At 49.3% G+C, this 6,499-nt stretch overlaps 1 pseudogene; it reads right to left on the bottom strand.

Moving 5' to 3' along the window:
- Nucleotides 1-1,535: 1,535 nt before the first annotated feature.
- Nucleotides 1,536-5,828, bottom strand: LOC139051837 (uncharacterized; annotated as a pseudogene).
- Nucleotides 5,829-6,499: the final 671 nt, after the last annotated feature.

Raw genomic sequence — 6,499 nt, 5'->3', positions numbered from 1 at the left:
GCAAGCGACGCACGCCTGAGCCTTAGAAACAGCTCGTTTCTAATGCAACACCGCATTCACTAGAGGCGCTTTTGTACCGCTTTGAAGCATCGTACTCGTGGCTCCGTGGTAGCGTCTACGTCTCACACTCCGGAGACCCTGGTTCGATTCCCACCCAGCCCATCTTGCGAGAGTTGAGCGACGCCGCGAGCGACGGCGCGAGTTGGAGCCCCGTTTCTGCTCTGTCGCGACGTCACGGTGTCACGTGGTATGTCATGGGGTCAAAGGTCATTGAAGGCGACACCGCCGCGCCTGAGGAGCTGGGTTGAGCTCTCGTAATATGCTTCGCATAAAACTGGCCATCCCGTATACGCAATGCCTCATGACCTCGAGAGTACCGGAATCTTCGACGAACGCTGACATAATCTATAAGAAAGGGGACGCCAAGGAGTTGAAAAATTATAGACAGATCAGCTTACTGTCCGTTGCATACAAAGTATTTACTAAGGTAATCGCAAATAGAATCAGGAACACTTTAGACTTCTATCAACCAAAGGATCAGGTAGGATTCCGTAAAGGCTACTCAACAAGGGACTATATTCACACAGTCCATAAGGTGATAGAGAAATGTCCGGAATAAAACCAACCCTTATATATAGCTTTCATTGATTACGAGAAAGCGTTCGATTCAGTCGAAACATCAGCAGTCATGGAGGCATTACGGATTCAGTGTGTAGACGAGCCGTTTGTAAAAATACTGAAAGATATGTATAGCGGCTCCACAGCTACCGTAGTCCTACATAAAGAAAACATCAAAATCCCAATAAAGAAAGGCGTCAGGCAGGGAGATACAATCTCTCCAACGCTATTCACAACGTGTTTACAGGAGGTACTCAGAGACCTGGATTGGGAAGAATTGAGTGTAAGAGGTAAGGGAGAATACCTTAGTAACTTGCGATTCGCTGATGATATTACCTTGCGTAACTCAGTGGACCAATTGCAATGCATGCTCACTGACCTGGAGAGGCAAAGCAGAAGGGTCGGTCTGAAAATTAATCTGCAGAAAACTAAAGTAATGCTTAACAGTCTCGGAAGAGAACAGCAGTTTACGGTAGGTAGCGAGGCACTGGAAGTGGTAATTGAATAATTTACTTAGTACAAGTAGTGACTGCGGATCCGGGTCATGAGACTGAAATAATCAAAAGAATAAGAATGGGCAAGAGGGCGTTTGGCAGGCATTCTCAGATCATGAACAGCAGGTTGCCACTATCCCTCAAAATAAAAGTGTATATGTTACATCGTAGGTCGGACACTGCGCTTGACGCAGGCGAGGCAGACACACGCTTACAAGCTGGAAAAATGGGCGTTTATTTGCAGTGCACATCGGAATATAAAGACAGGTTAGGGAAGGGAAACCTAGTAAGAAAACATAAGATAGGCAACCAGATTGGTACGTGTAGCTGTAGACTTCAGCTGAGAAATGATAAGAACACTGCAGTTATAACATTTCTCCAACAATAATACTGAAGACGCAGCACAGGTCTGCGCTCTCGTGTTCAGCGTCGCAGTTCCGGGGCCACTGTAGATTCACCGTTTCTCTCTCGTGCGTCCACGGGTTGGGGTGATGACTGACGCTGTGGTGGTGAAGTTTCACGAGTTCCGACTTTTCCCTTTGGTTCGGAAGTTTCTTCAGGAGTTCTCGAGATAGACGAGCTCTCACTTTCCCTGTGTCCTTGGGTAGCCGTTGGGTCTTTCCTTGTGTGAACTTGATCAACGTGTCGCCGAACGAGGCCCTCAGGCGTTTCCACTGTCACCATCCTTGCTCCGTCTGCTGACTTTACCGTGCCAGCCTTCCACTTATCACCTTTACCAAAGTTACGAACGTAAACATTTGTGTCCGGTGCAAGAGTCCAGTCACCCGATGTTCCCGACCTTCCTACAACCAAAGGAGGAAAACATGTGTCGAGGCGGGACCGGATTTGGTAGCCAAGAAGAAGTTCCGAAGGAGATTTGCCCGATGCAAGGGGTGTTCTCCGGTGGTTGAAAAGTAGTCTGCAAAGGTAATCTTCTAATCTGCACTGGTTCATCTTTTTCAGCCCATCTTTAACAGTTCGGACAGCTCTCTCTGCTAGGCCATTCGACTGTGGATGAAACGCAGCCGTGCGCAGGTGGGTTATGTTATTGTTGTTCGCAAAATCAGCAAATTCTTGGCTAGTGAACTGCGTCCCATTATCTGAAACAATGGTGCGAGGGATGCCGAACCTGCTAAAGAAGCTGCGCGGGCAAGTAATAGTCGAAGATGTGGTTGCCTGTTTCATTGGTACGGCCTCAATCCATTTGCTGTGAGCATCTACGAGAACAAGGATCATGTTTCCTTTGATTGGCCCCGCGAAATCTAGATGCACTCTTGACCAGTTCTCCTTTCAGGTCGGCCATTTAACTGGTGGAGCAGACGCCGGCATTGGTCGATTTTGGATGCAGCTTGTGCACCCCGCTGACAGTTGTTCTATGTCGTGGTCCATTCCTGGCCACCAAAAAGCTGACCGAGGGATTGATTTCATCGCAGATGATCCTTGATGTGTCTCGTGCAACATGTGCAACATTCTATGTTGTGCGTTAACTGGAATGACAACTCTACGGCCCCAATCCAGCAAATGGTGGGCCAAGGACAGTTCTAGTTTGCGGTCGTAAAAGGGGAGTAAGCTTCGTTCTAATGCTTTAGAGCTTGGAGGCCACCCATCTCTTGTGTACTGCACGACCTTTGAAAGTACTGCGTCACCTGCCGTCAGCGCCTGCAGTTCTTCTACCGAGACCGCCCCCTCCTGGACAGATGCGAGTGCCAGAACGTAGTAAGCCGGCTCCCCTTCCGTGGTTGGCTCGAAAGTTTCTTGTGGCAACCTACTAAGCGCGTCCGAGTTCAGGAGCTGTTTGCCTGGCGAATACTGTAACTTGTAGCGAAATCCTCCCAAATACAGCGCCCAGCGCTGTATGCGAGCAGCAGCCAGAGGCGGAGTGGGCCGATCCGGTCTCAGCAGGCCCAGGAGCGGCTGGTGATCTGTGAGCAGGATGAATTCTCGGCCTAGAAGATAATATAATAATATATGGGGTTTTACGTGCCAAAACCACTTTCTGATTATGAGGCACGCCGTAGTGGGGGACTCCGGAAATTTTGACCACCTGGGGTTCTTTAACGTGCACCTAAATCTAAGTACACGGGTGTTTTCGCATTTCGCCCCCATCGCAATGCGGCCGCCGTGGCCGGGATTCGATCCCGCGACCTCACGCTCAGCAGCCTAACACCATAGCCACTGAGCAACCGCGGCGGGTGGCCTAGAAGATAATCACGAAACTTCATTACTGCAAATACGAGGGCCAGTGCTTCACGTTCAAGTTGCGAATAATTTTTTTCTGTTTTCGACAATGTCCTTGAACGAAATCCGATTGGCTTGTTGACGTTCCCTTTCGTGTGAAAAAGCACTGCGCCGATACCTTTTTGCGATGCGTCGCACTCTAATTTCAGCGGTTGTGAAGGGTCGAAGTGAACCAACACACCTGCTTGCTGCAAACACCGTTTTGCTTTATCGACCGCCGTTTGTTGCTCTTGTTCCCAGAGCCAATGTCTGTTCTTTTCCAGCAGCCGATACAGTGGAGCGAGCAGAGATGATATGTTCAGCAAAAATTTTGCGTAGAAAGTGATCATGCCAAGAAAAGAACGAAGCTCGGCTACATTTTTCTGGCTAGGGGCTTTTGTGATAGCTTCGACATTCTTTTCTATTGGGTGCAACCCTTGCTGACTGATTCGATGGCCGAGATATGTAACGGACACTTGCCGAATTTTGCATTTGTCGAGGCGCAGTTTAACACCATTCTCGCGGAAACGCTGTAGAACGGCTTTAAGCACGTCGTCACTTCCTGCTCTTTCGGACACCAAAACATCGTCCGGATAAGCTTGCGCGCCTGATAAGCCTTGTAGAACTGTTTCCATTCTGCGTTGAAAAATGGCTGGTGCAGAGGCAATGCCGAAAGGTAATCGTTTGTAGCAGAAAAGACCTTTATGCGTGTTAATCACGCATAACTGGCTCGATTCCTCATCGACATGGACTTTGTTATATGCGTCACGCAAATCTAGTGTGCTGAAATGTTTTCCACCGCTTAAGGACGCGAACATGTCATTGATTACTGGCAATGGGTACTGCTCCAGCTCACATGCCGAATTTAAAGTGACTTTGAAGTCGCCACAAATCCTAACGGTGCCGTCCTTCTTAAGGACGGGTAGAATGGGCGTTGCCCACTCGGAATGCGGCACTGGTGACAAGACGCCTAATGCCACGAGCCTATCAAGCTCTTCAGATACCTTGTCGCGTAGGGCGAAGGGAATAGATCGGGCCTTACAGAACTTGGGCGTGGCTCCCTCCTTCAGCTGTAGGTGTGCCGTGGGTCCTTTGATGAGGCCCAAATCCGAGCTGAAAACATCTGGAAACTCTGCAAACACGTCAGCAGTGACCTGCGTGGTGGTAGACGGTTGTGCGGTCAGCGGCTTGGCTGAGAGGCTGAGGACGGGGGAGCCTGCGTCGCTCAGGAGGGAAATTAGGTCTCGACCACATAAGCTTGGACCGGGGCAATCTAGCACCACCAATGTGGATTCCACAGTTGTACTGTCGTACGAGACCGGCAAGAGGAGCTCTCCAAAAACTGGCAATTTTCCGAGGTAGCATGATAAATTCATGCGTGAAGGCCGGAGTGAAGGTCAAATGTTTTTGTGCTGCTCAAATAGCTGTCGGGACACGACGCAGACCTGGGAACCCGTATCGATAAGCATCCACACGTCAACACCTCCCCATGTGAAAGTGCATCGCATTGGGGGTTTGACATTTACCTCCCGCGTCGATTTTAGCGTCCAAATGTGCATGCTATCCTCTTTGTCTTCATCTGTCTCCCCTTCCTTAACAGCCAGTACTCTGCCACGAAATCCCCGGGCTCCTTCTCGAGTTCCAGATCTTGCGCTTTCTTCGTTCCGTCATTTTACTGCTAGGTGACCATGTCGACGGCAGTTATAACAACGAGCATTACTCCAACGGCAGGCATTACTGTTGTGCTTTATGCTGCTACAACGCCCACATTCGGCCAGTACCTCTTTCGTTGAGGCTGACTGCGCCTTAATTTTAAGCACCGCCGACGTGTCTGTGGCCATTTTTTTTGGCGTCCTTATCTGCAGCTTCAGGTGACAGTGCCATCGTTTCAGCTTCCTCTACGGACAGATCTTTCTTTGTCAGGAGTTGTTTCTGCAGTGCACTCGATCTTATGCCGCACACAATTCTATCCCGTAGCATTCGGTTGAGCATGATACCAAAATTGCAGTGGTCCGCAATTCGACGAATTTCAGTAATGAATTCTTGGAGAGACTCACCATCAAGCTGGCAGCGGTTGAAGAAGCGGAAGCTTTCGGCAATTTCATGGCGCTTGGGATCAAAAAAACTCGTCCAAGACTTTCACGACGTCTTCGTACACCAAAGAATTCGGCTTCTTCGGCGCTACTCGTCCTGCTGATATTTGAACGGTGCGCGTGCTTAAAGCTGCCACCAAAAGCGCCTGTTTCTTTGCCGACTCCTTCACGCCCGTTGCTTCAAAGTATGCCTCTGCCTTGATAACATAGGCCTTCCAGTTGTCTCTTTCGTCGTCGAAGTCGGGCAGTTGCTGGTGTGCCATCGTCGAGTCGCCGCCTCGTAGCGTAGCTGCCGTCCTGTGCTTCAAGGTTTTGCCAGGGGTTTTGCTTTCCGTTTCTCGTCGCCACTGTTACATCGTAGGTCGGACACTGCGCTTGACGCAGGGGAGGCAGACACACGCTTACAAGCTGGAAGAATGGGCGTTTGTTTGCAGTGCACGTCGGAATATAAAGACAGGTTAGGGAAGGAGGGGAAGGGAAACGTAGTAAGAAAACATAAGATAGGCAACCAGATTGGTACGTGTAGCTGTAGACTTTAGCTCAGAAATAATAAGAACACTGCAGTTATAACAGTATAAGAACTGTGTCTTACCAGTACTAACGTATGGTGCAGAAACCTGGACGCTTACGAAAAGGGTTCGACTTAAACTGAGGACGACGCAACGAGCTATGGAAAGAAGAATGATGGGTGTAACGTTAAGCGATAAGAAAAGAGCAGACGGAGGGATTGAGGGATTGAGAGATTGAGGGTGAGGGAACAAACGCAAGTTATTGACTTCTTAGGTGAAATCAAGAAAAAGAAATGCGCATGGGCAGGACATGTAATGAGGAGGGAAGATAACCGATAGTCATCAAGGGTTACGGACGGGATTACAAGGGAAGGGAAGCGTAGCAGGGGGCGGCAGAAAGTTAGGTGGGTGGATGAGATTAAGAAGTTTGCAGGGACAACATCATGTCCACAATTAGTACATGACCAGGGTAGTTGGCGAAGTATGGGAGAGGCCTTTGCCCTGCAGTGGGCGTAAGCATGATGATGATGATGATGATGATCATAGAAACGCAATGTTTAGAGCGGGT

The sequence above is a fragment of the Dermacentor albipictus genome, unplaced genomic scaffold (assembly GCF_038994185.2).
Source record: "Dermacentor albipictus isolate Rhodes 1998 colony unplaced genomic scaffold, USDA_Dalb.pri_finalv2 scaffold_15, whole genome shotgun sequence".
Classification (NCBI taxonomy): Eukaryota; Metazoa; Arthropoda; class Arachnida; order Ixodida; family Ixodidae; genus Dermacentor; species Dermacentor albipictus.
The sequence above is the reverse complement of the archived record's forward strand: the minus strand, read 5'-3'. Positions and strand labels throughout refer to the sequence as shown.